Consider the following 17,512-nt stretch of genomic DNA (forward strand, 5'->3'; position numbering starts at 1 on the left):
GGCTTGATGTTATGTTAAATATTTAACTTGAAAATATTTAGAATATGTTGTATCCTTTAGTTGTTAAATATGCTACACTTAAAATCCTACCCTCCAAGTTACAGGACTCCAACATTTACAAGTCCAGTGATCAATATATCCACCATATTTAATTTATATACATATATGGATATTAATTAATAGCATTATATATTTTCACATAAAATACTAGAGTTTGGTCTATAACAACGCAATAATTATCAACTTTATGGTATATTATTTAAATTAGAGAACAGCCTGAAGAGGGCAGCATTACTACATTCACACTGAGTTCTAGTATTGTACATATTAAAACCAACATCAATGGTTAAAAAAGAAAAGTTACAGCACTGCTACTGAAATATATGCATATGAAGTACTGCACAGCCATCATTTCCTGTCAACCTTATATATACATATGGGTGAGAAATTGAAGGAAAAACAACATGCCAAAAAAGTGTCAAAAGTGTCCATTCTTCCAAAAGATAATTCCTCATTTGGGGTTTTGATGATGGTGGTGGAGAGCGCTGTCTAACATGTCAGTCCAAAATCATCCATAGGTGTTCTATTGGGTTGAGATCTGGTGACTGCGAAGGCCATAGCATGAGATTCACATTTTCATACTCATCAAACCATTAAGCGACCCCTTGTGGCCTGTGGATGGGGGCATTGTCATCCTGGAATAGACCACTCCCAGCAGGATAGAAATGTTTCACTTTTAGGATAAAGGTTATTCATTCAGAATAACTTTGTAATGATTTCCAGTGACCCTTCCCTCTAAGGGGACAAGTGGACCCAAACCATGCCAGGAAAATGCCCCCCACAGCATAACAGAGCCTCCGGACTGCCTCACTGTAGGGGTCAAGCAGTCAGGCCTGTACTGTTCTCTTGGTGTCGCCACACATGCACTCACCCACTTGTCGAGAATATGGTGAAGGATGACTCATCTCACCATATCAGTTTTTTATCAGTGTAGACTAGTGCCTATGGTTTTTGCCACCACTGAACTCTCAAATGTGCATTTGTTTTGTAATGAGGGGTTTATGCACTGCCATCTTGATTGAAAATCAAGGTAAACTGGGCCTGCTCAGCATTTTTATACCAGCCATAACATTATGACCACTGACAGGTTAAGTGAATAACAATGATAATCTCATTATCATGGCACCTGTTAGTGGGTGGGATATATTAGGCAGCAAGTGAACATTTTGTCCTCAAAGTTGATGTGTTAGAAGCAGGAAAAATGGGCAAGAGTAAGAATCTGAGTGACTTTGACAAGGGCCAAATTGTGATGGCCTTGTAATTACCTTATCTTAATCGTTAATTGGTGTTTCCTGATTACCATTTGAGATTATATTATCAAATGCACTGTTTTCAATCATGCTAATTGTCTTGAAAAGGCAAAACACCAAAACATGGTCAGTTTATTTTCTCACTTGAATTTGAGAAATTGTTTTTAATAATAAAGTATCTTGAAATGCTAAACAATATTGTGTGGTCCCCTATTCTTATTTTTGTTAGTATGCTTTGCCTATGGGACACACAATGAAAGATGAAAAATCATGCACTGATTTATTATTGACTGATAAAAAACTAACATATTTTAAGCTTAATCTAATGGCTGTACAACATATGTGCCTCCATAGCATTTTATTTTTAACTTTCAATATCCTTATGAAATATAACTAGTACAACTATGACAAAAAATATCCAAAATAACTAAAAGAAAATGTATGAAACAGTGGCTTTTAATATGGCACAAGATATCCTGCCTTGTGGAGAAGACTTCAATAGGTAAATACATTTTCATGTATTGTTACCTAAAGTAGACAATTTGACATCATAAAATGAGTGAAAATGTTAAAATGGCAATGACCTAGACACATTGCAAAAAGAAAAGATGTAAAATGGACCAAGGAAGCTATAGAATGGATACCAGGAGATGGATAAAGTCTTTGTGCAGACATAACATGGAAAAGGGAAGCTGTAGAAGCAAATGGAAACATGTTGGAGAGGCCTTCATCCAGCAGTGGATCGATATAGGCTTATGGTGAAGATAAATTGTGGAACCATAGGGAACACAATACATTTTTAAACAGTCAGGTTCTATGAAAACAGGTATGCAGAGGCAGGGATATAGTGCAAGGATGTATTATGTACGGCAACATACAACAAACAAACCAAAATAAAAGACTAATTACATTTAATATATTACTATTATCCTTATTATTATACACATTGGTTTATCACTTTTCTTTTCACTATTACAATGTTAATGGTTTATCATGGTGTGTTATATCTTTTTTCTTTTCTTATTTGGTGTGTTTTGTTGATTTAAAGTTTGGTTTTGGGGTTAATTGCTTTATTGTTTTTGCACTGAGCACACTGGACTAACCTGCATTCCTTACAATTATCAACTTCACATGCACCCCCGACTGTATCTCAAGCTTTATAGACTGCTGAAAACCAGTGAGAAAGCAGTCAGTTTGAGACCAGGAATGGAGAAGCATTTCGCTCTAGCAGAGGGGGGGAAGCAGAGGGGAAGCAGAGGGGAAGCAGAGCATGGATCGGTTGAGGGAGGACCTCGGCACAACGGATCGATCAGCGGCGGACTTGGCATTGGAAGACTGTAGGAAACAGACAGAGCTCCCATTTTAAGAGCTAAATACCTCTAGATTTACAATCTATTTACCATTGGAGAATATTTCAGCAGGGGTGGAGAAGAAAAGACACAACTCGAAATGCTTGCCACGGATTGTTTATTGTAAGCTTTGGCCTGGAAGAAAGAAAGTTAAGACAAATTAGCTTTTGTAAACAAAAGGAGATATGAGTGATATTCGTGACCTGGGGAAAAAGGAGAGACAAATTACAGCAAATATTCATATTGTAATACCATTTACCGTTCTGTTCCAGGAGTGTCACCATGTCTACGGGTGATAATGAGTGCTTGGAATTTAATTAGTGCTTATCCTTGTTTCGTTTGCAGCATGTGCCGCCACCTGGAGGAAGAGAGAGGGCATCCTTAGTACTGTTAAGCTATTTCTGTGTGGAGAATTAATGTAATTCATGCTTTATGCTTTATAGTTGTTTATAGTGGGCAACTTCTTCTTTGTTGACATTTTGGGTGGGATTTGTATTGAGGGAGATTCTTAAGGGTTTTTATAGTGGCCAACTTTTTATTATTCTCTTTTAGTGGGATAAAATTAATTAGAATAATTATTTCTTTTAGACCTTATGTATTTGTATTGCTGGTGCAGCCTTCATGCCCTGCCCATTTGTATAATTGTGGTGTTAATATACAAATAATTGCTATAACTTACTCGTCCTTGACGTGGTGACCTGGGTTCCTGAGCCAAACCTGTGTGGGAAAAAATTGGGTGTATCGAGCCCCTCACACGTAAACCCGAGGTGGTGTAGTCAATTTGAAGTGTCTAACTATATACCCATAGAGTGTGACATTAGCTCCTCCTTGAACCTACCTTACTGCTTCCCGGTCCCTCTCTACAAACACAAACACAATAAACACAATCAAAAACAAACACAGCAAACAGTCTGAATCGGAATCCAAAACCAGATAGCAGTCCATAAGCAAAGTTCAGTTCATGTGGATTCTCTGATATTCCTTAAATTGTTTTGTTCTTGTTCTCATTGAAACTTCAATTCCTCAACCAGCGCCAACCTACAACCCCCCCACCATCAGTCCCCACACCCCCAACCACCAAAACCACCACCAAACAAAGCATGGAACCAGGGGCAGACTGGTAATCAGGAAGTGCAGGAGTATCCCTGGTGGGTCGGTCTGTTTGGACGTGCGTGGGCCACTGGTGTATATATATTTTTTTCTGCCTGTTACATGCGGAGAATGACAGACTGTTATTAACTGGGCATCTCGCTCTCTCGCCCACACATCATCACTCCAATCATCGCTTGTGTAAATACATGATGGTAATATCTAAGGGGGAGGAATGGCCTCCCTGATTGGATTTGCCAAGATTTTCTTACAATGGGATTGGTGAACTGATTTCGTCTTTCGTTTGCATCTATTGTATTAATAGTGTATAAGTGTCATGACAGTCAAATATCTTCTATAGTAAGAAGATATTCCTCAATTCCCATCATGCTGTGTGCAATGAATCCCGGTATACAGAGAGAGCTTGAGTGAGATTTGCATACAGACACAGAATTATATAATGCAGAAGTTATCTCACTCTATTAAACTTTTTGTAATATTTAAACATGTATCTGTAATGGGGCTCATTCTACAAAATCAATCGGTACAGTGTTAATAGTTCAGCATCAAGAGACCCAGTCTTCTGGTGTAGAGAGCTTATCACTGAACTGAGGTGTGGAGCTCTGTGTGTGCTTCAAATCCCATGTGGGGAGCTCTGACCTGCACAATATAACAATATAAACCTGTTTGTTATTTTTTATTTTTTTGCCGTGATGGTGACTTCATTATTATTTATATTTAGTATGTTGAGTTTGGCATGAATGTGGGCCGGTCGACTTGAACTTCCCAGGCCGATTTTTGGTCCCAGTCTGCCCCTGCTTGGAACAATGGAAGCTCTCTAGCTGTCAATATTAATTCATACACCATGCAACATTTTAATAAAAAAGGTATGTGACTGCAGCAAATCTGCTTATAATTAGGAACAATGTGATTTGAGTGTTGTGGAAGGAAAGTGGAACTCACAAAACCTTCAGTAACCTCTTTCTAAAAGTAGCTGCTGAAAAGTAGCTGAGGGTTATACAGGAACTGCATATGTGAAGAAAGCATTCTGCAGATTTTCATTTTAATTTGTTTTACAGACACTTGAGGAAGTGGTAAAATAATCTGCTGGTAATGTTTCAAGGGGAAATGTTTCAAATGCTTATATTCATTTGCACCACAGGTGAGTGGCTTAAGCTAGTATTATACTTATTTGTAAAATCTGTACTGTAAGGTATGTAGCGTTATGTTGGGTGTATTTTGATAAGAGCATTTGGGCTCTGAGCTGAAGCACTGATCTAAAGAAGACCTCTCCCCCCCCAAAGTTATCAGATTTCCTTAGCTCATCATCTTGGAACTGGTTTGCATCAAAGTGACAGTTTTGGGGGGGATGGCACCGAGAAGAGGCCAAATAGGTTGGAATCCTGCTATGAAATGTCTGGAGAAAGGGGCCTGTAGGTGATAAAAACTCTTTGAAGTGGACGAGAGCCGAAATCCCGACATAGAGCTACGAACCCGGGCCAACCGGCATTTCCAAAACATGGCATGGATTGACATCAGTCATAAATCAAGCCCCCCTCCAATAGGACACTGGGGGCTGAAACCGAAATCCAATCTCAAAAACTCAAGAACCAATCACCTATTGATCTGACAGACTATAAAGAACAGCGCACGGCCTTTCTCTCACTCTCTCTCTCACCTGAACCAGTAACTCGCTGCCACAGCTCAACCTGTAGCTCTGTTGCCAGAACCGGAACCAGAAACCAACCAAGTCTTTGCCGGCAACAGAAGAGTTAAACTGGGAGAAGGAGATTGAGCCGTACGAAGAATTCTTTAAAAGGACTTTATTAAATAAAGAACTTTACAGACTGCGCCTGCCCGCCTGTGCCCACCTGATCAGTGGAGTTTTACAGCTGGACAATTGACTAAGTCGACTGTATACGAAAGTGTCAGTCATTTAAATAGCTATTTGAGTCTTAAGAAACTGGACCCTTGGAACAAACAGGGCCCTGCTTTCCTCAAAGACTTTGTCTTCAAGTAACTACGGTGGAACCATGCTTACTGAGAAGATTTTTGTGCACAACCTTGGAGCCTTCAAACCAGTGGAAAATCTGTTTGGAAAAGACTCTACATTCGCGAAACCCCAACTTCCAGGTGCATCGACTGAGTGGAAGTTCTTGGACAAAGCCGAACCGGACTGCCTTTGTTCCAAACCACACGGACCTCGTGCCGTGTGCTGTTATCTGAGCCAGAAGACAGAGAGGCCTCTCTGCGACGAAGTTCAGATAAGTTTAACAGTTTGGAGTTAATCATTCATGACATTTGAGAAATCAATTAGAAATGTTAATCTGTGATTCATAACTCTAGAATGTGTAATATCATTTAGTTTTCTTAAATATAAATGTGTGTTGCATTAAACTGTTTTGTTGATAATTTTAGAAATAAAATCTGTCAACGCCGAGAAATATCTTCTCATTCCTGTTTAACTGTTTAGTCTGAAATTGACACAAGTTAATAGACATTAGATTATTGGTGGCCCTGCCTATCCTTAATCATTGAATAATAATCAGTTAAGGGAAATTGTGGTAACAAGTAATGATAGGATCTTTCTCGGCACCTAAACGTAAATGAGACTGATATATATATAACGAGAAGTTACCTGACATGAATACTAACCTGCGTAGTTATTTAATGTCTGACTAACAATACTAATGAGAGACTCACCTTCGTCTTACTAACCGGTATTGTAGTCAATGTGTTTATAACCTTTTTTGTTTAACGATTTGTGTTATCATATGCGATCCCATGGTCTTTTGATTTGGTCACGGAAGTGATTTGTCTTTGATTTGTTGATCTAGAGTTGAATTTTAATTAGTTTTTCCCTTTTGTATAATTAGTGTAGTGCTACATTTAGTCTTTGTTTTTGAATAAATTTGACAATTTATATCTTTGGAATTTGTGTCTGTGTCCAATTATTACAGAAATTGAGTTCTACAAGATTCCAGGATTCGTGATAAGGTGAGACTATAAATTCACTTCTTAAATTGAAATTTATAAGTGTACCTTACGCTAAGTATAAGTATAGACACTGGACTGATTTCCTACAAATTATACTGCTCTTCCAGGGCTGGTAGAGACTGTGTGTCCCCTGCAGTTAGCTGGGCCTGAGGCAGAGAGTAGTGCACCTGTGGAGAGAGACACGATGGGGAAAAGGGTAGCAGAGGGATATGAATGAAAGAATAACATCTGTAGCATGTGGTTTCAGTTACCCAGCCTCAAACGACACGTCCCTCCTGAATTTCCTTTTCTTGTTTCTCTCTCGTGTGAGCAAGTTACATTCCCTGTCCATACACCCATCATGTGTCCGTTTTTGGGGGGGAGGGTTTCAGGGTCAAGCTACAGCCTAACCCTGTGTTCCTTCTGAAAGTGCTGTCTCCATTTCATGTTAACAGGCCTATTGAGTTGATGGCTTTCATCCTCCTCCATTTGCTTCAGAGCAAGAAATGTGGCTTCACCTGCTCTGCCCTGTGCGGGCCCTCAGGTGCTCTTTGGAATGCACTAAGGACATTAGGGACTTGGACCAACTGTTTGTGTCCTATGGAGTGCAGACACCGGGCCAGGTGCTTTCAAAGCAGTGCCTCTAGCATTGGATTGTGGACACTATTACCATGGCCTATGAGTCCACTGGGACCCCAGTGCCTGAACACCTGGTGGCCCATTTGACTCAAGGCATTGCCACATCATGGGCCCTTTTTCAAGGCGGCTCCTTGACAGACATTTGTGCGGCTGCTGCTTGGGCTTTGCCGCTTACATTTGTACGGTTCTACAGGTTGGATGTGATGGGACCGGTCCCTTCCATTGGGAACTCGGAGTTGGCTGCAGTCGAGCCCCAGTAGCCTGCGGCCTCTGGCTCCTGATTTCCCTTTCCAGTCTGCCCCTGTGCATCCTGGATGGAGTTCATTGAACCGTGTAACCCCTCCCCCTTAGGCAGTGCTTCCGAAACATGAGATAACGATAGGTTGCGAACGTAACCCCGGTTATCTGAAAAAGGAAGCACTGGCCAAGGGTTGCAAGGTTGTGTGGGAGTCCAGGAACTTGACTTCCGTACTGAGCGTATAGGGCCGCCCGACTCTGTATATACAGTATATATTATATCATCATATATACGTGATTACTGGGGTTTCAGTAAGCTGAGGTACTGGGCTCGATACCATTCTGACTCCCGTCATCGGCTGCAGGTTTGCTCTGTCAGTGTGTGTGGGATTCTGGTAGGGTCTACACTTCTTTGTGGGTTTTGTTGACCTTGAGCATAATCTGCACAGTTGGTCCAATTGGTTTGCTCTCTGATCAGTTTTCACTCTTTCTCCCATGGTACAGATGGACTTTTCTTTCAATATTTTTTGTTAAGAATTATTTTTCTGTTAACATGATAGAGCCTTTCAAGTTTCTCAAAGCCTTTGAGGCTGTCAATGTCGAGTTAACTCACTACACCCGGCCTACTTATGGGAGATGATCTGCCAAGCTGCCAGTGTGGGACCCTCACAAGTTCTTTGTAGCGTGCTTTTGTCTTCTGCCAGCAATGGTATAATGATAGCTGGTGAATCCCCATCAATATATTGATTAATTTTAACTTTTGTTTTATTCATGAACATTTAAAAATCTATTTAATCATCTTCACGCCACAGTGATCTGCTGTTGCACATGGTGGTCTTTTATGAGCAGTATACAAATAAGTGTTGCATGGCATTTCACTAAAAAAATCACCACCATAATTAGATCAAATTCTGTGTTTGCATTAGTATATGGACCTGGCTGGGCTGTATAAGGGTGAACTACAGGTTGTAGACCTTTCTGTAAGGCTGTTGCTCATTACTTTCTCTCACTCTCTATGTACTTCTTCCTCTACCGCTTACTGTGCCTGTACCTCTACCTCTCACTCTCCCTCTCCCTCTGACATGAAGATCTAGCAAGAGTGTATGGTCCTCAACTGAACATTCACTGTCACCGCTACTCTCACTCTGATATGAGGCATCTGAATCTGACACCTGTGGACAATAATTGACATTGCTATGTGCACTTCCTGTAAGTTCAACTGGTTTCAGATTGATCTACATCATGTTATTTTTCATAATGTATCCACAAAGAGGCACTGTTGTAATTTTATGTACAGAATTGAATGCTGAATTCATTATATTTATATATTACACATAATAAATACTAAAAATTGGGAAAATATATAAATGTTCTTAAATGTTAATATTATTTGGTGCAAAATATGTCTTTGCCACTTACTGTATATTCCTAGGCTACACTGAATTCTGATTCCAATCTGAATATTGAATACTACAATATTGTTAATACAAAACGGACATATTAATAGCTGAATAGACCAATTAAACGTTTAGGAAGAACTTGTTCTTGTGATTTAAATATATAAATAAATACATAAATATATATGAACATGTATTACACTAAGTAGTTTATACATTTTTACTAAAGACTAAAGCTGCTTAACCAAAACCACACTAGGCACCAAAACAATAAACCTGTGCCATACACTTGAGGCAACCAGGTTATTAACTACAAGCACCCAGCCCATGTAAGACATATGAGGAAGCAGCCACAGCTATCGCTGCAACTTGGCTTTAATCTTCTGCACCAGCCCTTCCCAATTCTTCTGAGTGGTGTCATCATCACCCAAATAGACTCCCAAGTACTAGAACCCTCCCCCTGTCCCACTGCAGTCCTGCTGGCAGGTTTGGCATAGCATAGCCCCTCCAGTCGCCCACCAGCCAGCACTGCATTACTTTTTGCCCAGTTGATTTTTGCACTGGAGAGCCTCTCAAACTTTCTCTGGCAGGCCTCAAACTGCTCTGTATTCCCAGCTTCAACCACAAGTACTGCTATGTCATCAGCATATGCAGTGACCTTGAAAGACATATCCGGACACTGAGAAAAAGTCACCCCTGTCGGCACTCTCCATAATTCATTCACCAGGGGCTCTATAGCCAAGGAGTACAGCATGCCAGAGAGAGGACCGCCTTGCCAAATGCCCTGCTGTACCAAAAAAGGGGCACTTAAAATGCCATTTATCTTCAGTACTCCAAAAATGTCACCATAAAGCAGCTCAATAAAGCCAACACTAAACCCAAAGGCATTGAGGACCTTCCACAAATATGAGTCCTCAAGGAAATGCTGGGAATCCCCTGTCCCCTCCATGGCCTCAGCCATGAACAAGTCCCTGTAGAACCCCACTTACTCTGTGGCCTCTTTTTCTCTAGCCCGGAAAAAATTATGAGTGGGAGCATCCATCTCCGCACAACTCTGAAACTGTGCTGTCACCAGGGCTCCCTGCACTTTAATTCCAAACAGATCTGACAACCCCATCCTTCTCTGTGATTTTCATCCAAGTATACTGTCTGGTGTTGTGTTTCCAAACATCAGCCAATTGAAAATCCTTAAAAGCTCTTTACTGGACTGAGGATGAGGTTCTAAATGATTCCTATCCTTCAGAGGATCCTCAGGTGTGCACTCCAAAAGCAGTGCTTCCAACACTTCGAGGAAATTACTAAAGATAATGTCTCCTGTTCACTCTATCTATGTGGGTCTCCTGTAAGAAAGTAACACTGAGGCCTTTCTGAATGATATAAGAGAGAACCGTGGCTCTTTAAAGCATTCCTACTGCGTTTTCAACCCTTTACGCAGTTTGCTGGAGATATTCTTTAAGCGAACAAACTCCTGTGTACAGCTGCATTGCTTTTCACAGAATGTACCGAGCTCATGGTTGGCTCCCCTCCAGGCAGTATAGTTGTTACAGCAGCAAAGAGATCAGAAAGTTCTTGATCGGTGCTGCTGGCTTTTGTTTTTCCTCTGGTGGGGGGCTCTCGCCATCCCTCAGGGGAGGGGGGGGGTTGGACTAACAACAGCCCTCCAGTGGTGATGGCTCATCAGACCTTGTGGTGTGCATGCCCCGTTATCCCTCCGTGGTGGGGTGCTTCTGAGGTGGGTTGTGCCTCATCGGGCTTCCACGGTGGGGGTACCCTTTATTGAACTACAGATCACAGATGACGATCGGTTCATTTGTATATTGCCTTGCTGATATCTCGAGGACTGCAGCCCTTTCAAATAGTTCAATGCATCTGCAATACCACACATTGGAGCACTATAACATGTATCAAGCACTTTGAAACAGTGAACCTTTTGTTGGTATAATAGCTTCAAATGGTTCAATGCTTTTGAAAGCTTAGTCTCCCCCATTACTACATTTCAGCCCTGCAAGGAGATCCCATGCTCAGTTCTATTGCAGATTAGCCGAGCACGTGTCATTAGCTGTGTCTTTGGTATCCTGCTGCAGTATCTCCCTGCATCCCGCTTCCTCCTCACTCATCCTAGTCTGTCATGTGGTCCATCTATTTGTGATCAGAGGTTGAATCTACTTTATTGTGCTCCAGCCCTCTCTTTATAGAGCTAGAAACTTTCTCATTTAGTGTCAGGGAACAGGTGTGTAAAACAGGTAGACCGTGAGGCAGGTGATGCCCTAATTGGTACAGGTGCAGGTACTCAGGTGATTTTGCCCAAAATGAAAATACACACACGAGCAATAAAATAATTAGTGAAACACACAGTAAAAGAAAATACTCACCATGAAAATAATAATAATAATTAAAAAAACGCAACAATCGAATAAGCCAAAAAATAGAAAAGGGATAAATAGCAATTAAGCAATAAAGTGAAGCAAGTAAGCAATAACTGATTAAGTGAGCCTTGTCACCACTGTGACACTAACCCCCTACAAAACAAAACAAATACTCTGTCCACTACAAAGTATTTACCAAATGTAATTGGGGATGGAGTGGGAGGAGTTCAATGATTTTCAATAATGCCTCAGCATGTGGAATTCCTTGAAGCATGGAATTTTAAAAATATTTATTTTTTGCTCAAAATGTTTTTCCGGTATGTGGACATGTTGAAGGCTCTGTCTTGAGGAATTAGATTATTTTGCATTAGTATCAGCCTATTATTGTTAGAAGTACATTAAAAAAAAAAAAACTACAATAAATAAATAAATAAATAATAAAGGTAGCATCCCTGTTTCTTATTTTGGAGAAGTATTACAAATCAACCCAAACCTAATTATGATGAAAGCAGTTTGCTTTTAAAATTCATATATGACCAATTTCTTGTATGGCATGGTTGACAAGTGAATTTTATCCATAACAGGTTTCTTATACTGTAGTAATATGTTTTTTTCTCCCGTGGTCACTTCTAGCCAACAGAGAGCACATCATACAAAGGAATATTTGGGGAAGGAGCTAGATGAATGAAGTACTCTGGCTGTGGAGTTAAATATGTCGAAAGGGCTATGTATATTATTTCAGTTCACTGTCTACACCCATTAAAATTAATTTCCATGATTTTAACTATTTTAGATTAAGAAAGTGTCATGGTTGCAACAACAGTCATAAATATACTTGTTGCACACCAGTTGCACACAAGGTCTATAGTGAAATATACCAAACAAGCGATAACACTTTATAGTATGGTATCATTAACAGATGTTTAGTAAATAGATAAAATATATTAATAAATATAAAACAGGTAGGAACCATTAATAATTCAATGTATACATTATCAATACACTTTATAATATATGATTGATCATTTACCTTATTTTTTAATAGTGATTTGGGAGCTGCCAAAATACATTTGTTTAGATTTGTCCAATTTAACCCTAAATATAGTGGGTGCACAACATCAGCATTCTTCATTGGCCATCAAAATCTCCATACTTATATTTCAATAGAACATTTGCAGAATGAAAAAAACAGTCCAACACACACAAGCTACACAACCAGCAGGAGTGAAGAGATTCTGCAGGGATGTGTGGTGGAATGTGCCTTCTGTAAAATGTATTAACTTATTAAAAGGAAATGATTATTAAATCCTAAGGAGGATTCCCAAAGTAATGACTGGTTGAATTATGAGACATTATGAGGATACAACTGCAGTGTCTGCTAAATCAACCACTAGTTCAGGTATACAACTGAAGTATAATAACATCTGGAGGTTATTGTATAATACATTATTAAAATGTTATGTCATTTAATTATGCTGGATACCTTTAATTAGGTATCACTGTTAAAAACAATGCATTAACTGTTCTGATAATATCTGTGTAACAACTGGAATAAGGGAGGGCTTTTCTATATGAATCTATAAAAGCTATTTTATAAAGTCATGAGCTATTTCATCATTTCCTCAGTAGACACCCACAGACTGCATACAACACTAAACATTCATCAGCTGCTTTCCAGTCTGAAGAGAAAATGTGCCCAATAATTTTCATCTGTATGCTGGTATTTTACTTTGGTAAATATTTATTTAAAGTATTTTATAATTTCTTATAACATATCAGCTAATCTTCATATTCCATTTAAATGGTGATATTATCTTCTATAGTTTTATCAAAAACACTTGAATTTACAGTAAAATGTATATTTCCTGCAAATATTTTCTATTTGCTTTCAGGGCTGAATCTTGGAGAGGATGTGAACCCATGGAAGCTTGTTCAAACATCTGAGGAGACCCATGAGACCAGAATCTACTGTAATTATTCTCTGTCAAACAGTGCATACACTGAATATCTATACTGGTACCAGCAAAAAGCACCGAGCAATCCAAGATATATTCTCCAACGGTACAAAACAGGCAGTACAACCAGCTTTCAAAGATCTGAAGAATTTGATGGACGATTTACAGGATATTTGAATACTTCATTAAAGATCACTTATTTGTCAATCTCAAACACACAGCTGACTGACTCTGCAGTTTACTACTGTGCCTTGAGTACCACAGTGATGCAAAACAGAGTGCAGCTGCTCGCAATAAACTCTGTAATGTAAAATATCATGTCACAGATTCAGGCAGATATTACACTACATATTTTAGCAAAATGGAGCAAATATACCTTACTGAAGGTGGTCTGAAAATATGTCATCTGTACAGTATGTACAAACTGTTGTTTGTAATTAAAATGTTACTGTTCTAGTAGAAGTACTAGTTATATTAATATTTATAATAATCATAATATTCTATGAATAACTAAAAACAATCCCATTGTACATTCAATTACATCAGGAATTATATTAATAATTAACATAACTGTATAAACAATGACTATGTCTAGTAATAGATGCTTCAAAACAAATTACTGAGATTTACATCTCCTTTTTATACACCAACTGAAGAAATGATCCTAAAAACCTCTATGTGTTATTGTAGACACTACACTATGATATTCTTCTGACAGTAATGCTTCCTCTTGAATAACTTAAGTTCAATGTGGTGCAGCACAAGGACAGGTGGAAAATGACTCCAAAAAACATGAAAATTCTCCAAAAGCCCTGGGCGATGAATCAGCAGTCAGGAATATGTGACACGCAGCTCTCCCATGATTGACCCAGCTACAACATAATGGAAAGGAAGCTGTAACACTTCTGTGTTGGGGAATTTAAGGTGGTTGAAATTAGAGAGAGTGAGTGAGAAAGAGTTTTTTAGATTTACACAAACTGATCAAAACTGAATTCAATTGAACCCAAGGAAATATGAAGACAATCAACAAATGCAAAAACAACCTGACATGAACACCAGACAGAACAAAAAACATAGCAACTTATCTCAAATTAAGGAAGAGCTCTCCCTCACAGTCTCAGAAAATATGTAAGGTCCTTATCAAGTAAATAAAACCTGTAGTTTATCAACATTCTGGCATTAATAAAATGTTTGAAGAGCATCACAATATTCTGCCACACCTTGATATTAAGTTTTGCTTTCCTGGTAAATGGCCATTTAAGCCTGCCCCAGGGTGAAATCTGCCAGCTGCTGTCTCCCACGCAGCTCCTTCCCACCCTGAACACCATATATAAAAACAGAATAGTTGAAAACCATTTAAAGACCATTACAAACTCTACTTACCACACGCAAGATAGGCTTCAGTTGTGTGCAATAAAACAATGATACACAGTCTGCCTCTCCTCACAACATGGACACCTGTCTGAGTGTGCAGCGTTAATAAGCAAGGTTGACAGCAATGATGGCATGGAGCACTCTCTACTGCAGATCCGCAGCTCTCTTATTCAGCAGTGGCTGATACACACTGTGCCATACTGGCTGTGAGGCCCTCAGCACACTGTGGTAGAACCCTGGCAGGTTGCCTGCTGCCAGCCCACTGGTGTCCATCAAGAACAATGTCTTGTCCACCTGAAGCATCCCTACCTGACGGAGCAGGTCACCAGGACAGGAGGCTCGGCCTGTACAGCAGCTTTTGCAGGAATTGCAGATGGAAAGCAGCCATTCTGCTCTCCACATCCACCAGCCCTTTCCCCCACTCATCCCGGGGGAAAGGTACAGCACCCCCTGTCATAGACATTAAAACCCAGTCCAGAAGTAGTCCAACAGCTCACTCTGCAGGATAGATAGTAGCCCTGCCGTAGAGATCTTCACGGGTCCACCTGATCGTGGCCGTGGCACTGAACGAGCAGTCGTTATTATAGTTCAAAAGGGCAAACAGTGGAAGTTGTTGTATTATGCGATACAAAAAACTGCAAAGCTGCAAAGTCGCATTTGTCATCCGTCACCGTGACAGCAAGTGGGCTTTTGAACTGAAATAATGAGTGGATTATACTGGCGCTTTCAATCATCAAGAGGAGCAACATGGATTTTATTTTACCAGCTTTCCTGGCAAGGAGGATGGACTATGCGCGTCACGGTCCGGTACAGGAGAGAAGCTACTAACGTTACATTAGGTAAGACACAAAGTTTTATTTTCACAACTTGTAAATTAACTTGTTAATCGCAATTAGCTGTGGGATCTGTGCCGATCGGGTTCAATCGGGTCTGTGTGTCCCGGCTGGGTCCGGGTCCAGATTTCAAATAATAGACGGGTCCAAGTCGGGTCCAGGTAGCACATTTACGGGCATTTCTCAGTTCTGCACGGGTCCGGGTCCAAACATTCAAATAATAGACAGGTCTGGGTCGGTTCCGGATAGCACATTTTCGGGTCTGTTCGGGTTTGAGCACACATTTTTGGACTTGTGAAGACCTCTACCCTGCCGGTGGCTCCAGGCAGGCCAGCCAGCCGAAAATTTGACGAGTGTGCAGGTGCGCTGTACTGCAGGGCTCTACTCTCAGAAGTACTGCACCTTGTGATATCCAGCAAAACTTTGTACTTTTATTGCCTCTTAGCTGACAGTAAATTACTAATATAGCATAGTTTTCAAAACAAATGAAAATTGCGTTGAGTGATATTAAAATTATGTATTTTGTGGTGATCACTGTTCAGATTCAGATGATGATAATCACATTACAATAAAAGCATATCACAATGCCATGTCCACAGCTGGGATTCAATCAGAACTTCCTACACACGCAATAGAATAGTAACCACTATGATGTACAGTTTTTTAGTTTGCTGTATAGCCGGTGGGTCAGATTGTTTATTTAATCCACCGCGCTATATACACATAAGTGGACGATTAATAAAATATTAGCATTTACCTGTTATTCACATAAGCAAACACATCAGCATTGATCCACCAGCTAATATATAAGGATAAGGGCATCTGCCAATAAATTGATAAATTATTATTATTATTATTATTAATAATAATAATAATAATAATAATAATAACTACACAGCTGTTATCAATGGCGGGTTTGGTTTTTATGCATTAATTTTTTCTTCTACTCATATTTGCAACTACTACAATCAGATAAAGTTTTAGATTTCCAGTACGGATTTCCAGTACAGCCAGATTGCTTTTGAAGTGTTTATATCCAGTGCATAAGCTGGCTCTGGCCCTGCTTCCTCTCCAGGTTGATACAATTCTGGGTAGGGGCATCACTTGAATATCACCATGTCCCCCTGTGCCAGCAGGTCAACCAGAGCGGCCTTTTTGTCTATGACTGCATCAATCAGCTCCCTTTTTCTAGAGGAGTCCAGAACGCGCTGGATCTCCACAATCTCAGTCTCCAGCAAACATGCAAATGATGCCCCGCCCCTCTGGTGCCGGTGAGCCTCTCACAGCAGTGGGTGGGTCTTCAGTAACCTGTGTAATGGGAGTTGCGTTTCTGTGCATCATCAGGGCATCAAATTGTCTGATTGTGTTTCCGTGATGCGGTCATTGGAGCTAGTGGTCACTGATCCACTGATTGGACAGTGGCTCCCAGTAAAAATGAATAAAAAACAATCACCGAACTACAGATGTGGTGGAGAGGTCAGGGCAGGGCTTAAATACAGTGAGAGGGCCAGCGGAGCATTGGCCTAGGGTGTGTAGTCTAAACTTGCAGAGAATAGTTTCCCCCTTTAAGACACTGGCCCACGATCACACCAGCACATTGGATTGAAATAACACACAGTCCTGGTCATCAGTGGTCCACTTACTGAACCAGCGCACTGTGAGAGATACCAGATCCCAGGATGTGTAAATGAGGCCTTCCTATCAGCCATGAGACCTCAGAATATCATCTCCGGATTCAGGTCCACAGGGAGTTTCCCATACAATAGAGATATTTTCTCTGATGCAGACTTGGAGCCAACTATGCTGTCTGACAGGCCGAACCCAGAGCTACCGTCTGCTGCTGAAGCAGATCCACCAGCTCCTGAAACACTGCCATATTCAAGCCCCTCAAGCTTTGGATGTGCTTCACCCAGGGATGCAGATGAGCAGCCCAGCTGCAGTGGATACACACCTCCTGCTGACATCATTCCACTGCCTACAAGTCAGC

The sequence above is a fragment of the Amia ocellicauda genome, chromosome 14, assembly GCF_036373705.1.
Source record: "Amia ocellicauda isolate fAmiCal2 chromosome 14, fAmiCal2.hap1, whole genome shotgun sequence".
Lineage (NCBI taxonomy): Eukaryota > Metazoa > Chordata > Actinopteri > Amiiformes > Amiidae > Amia > Amia ocellicauda.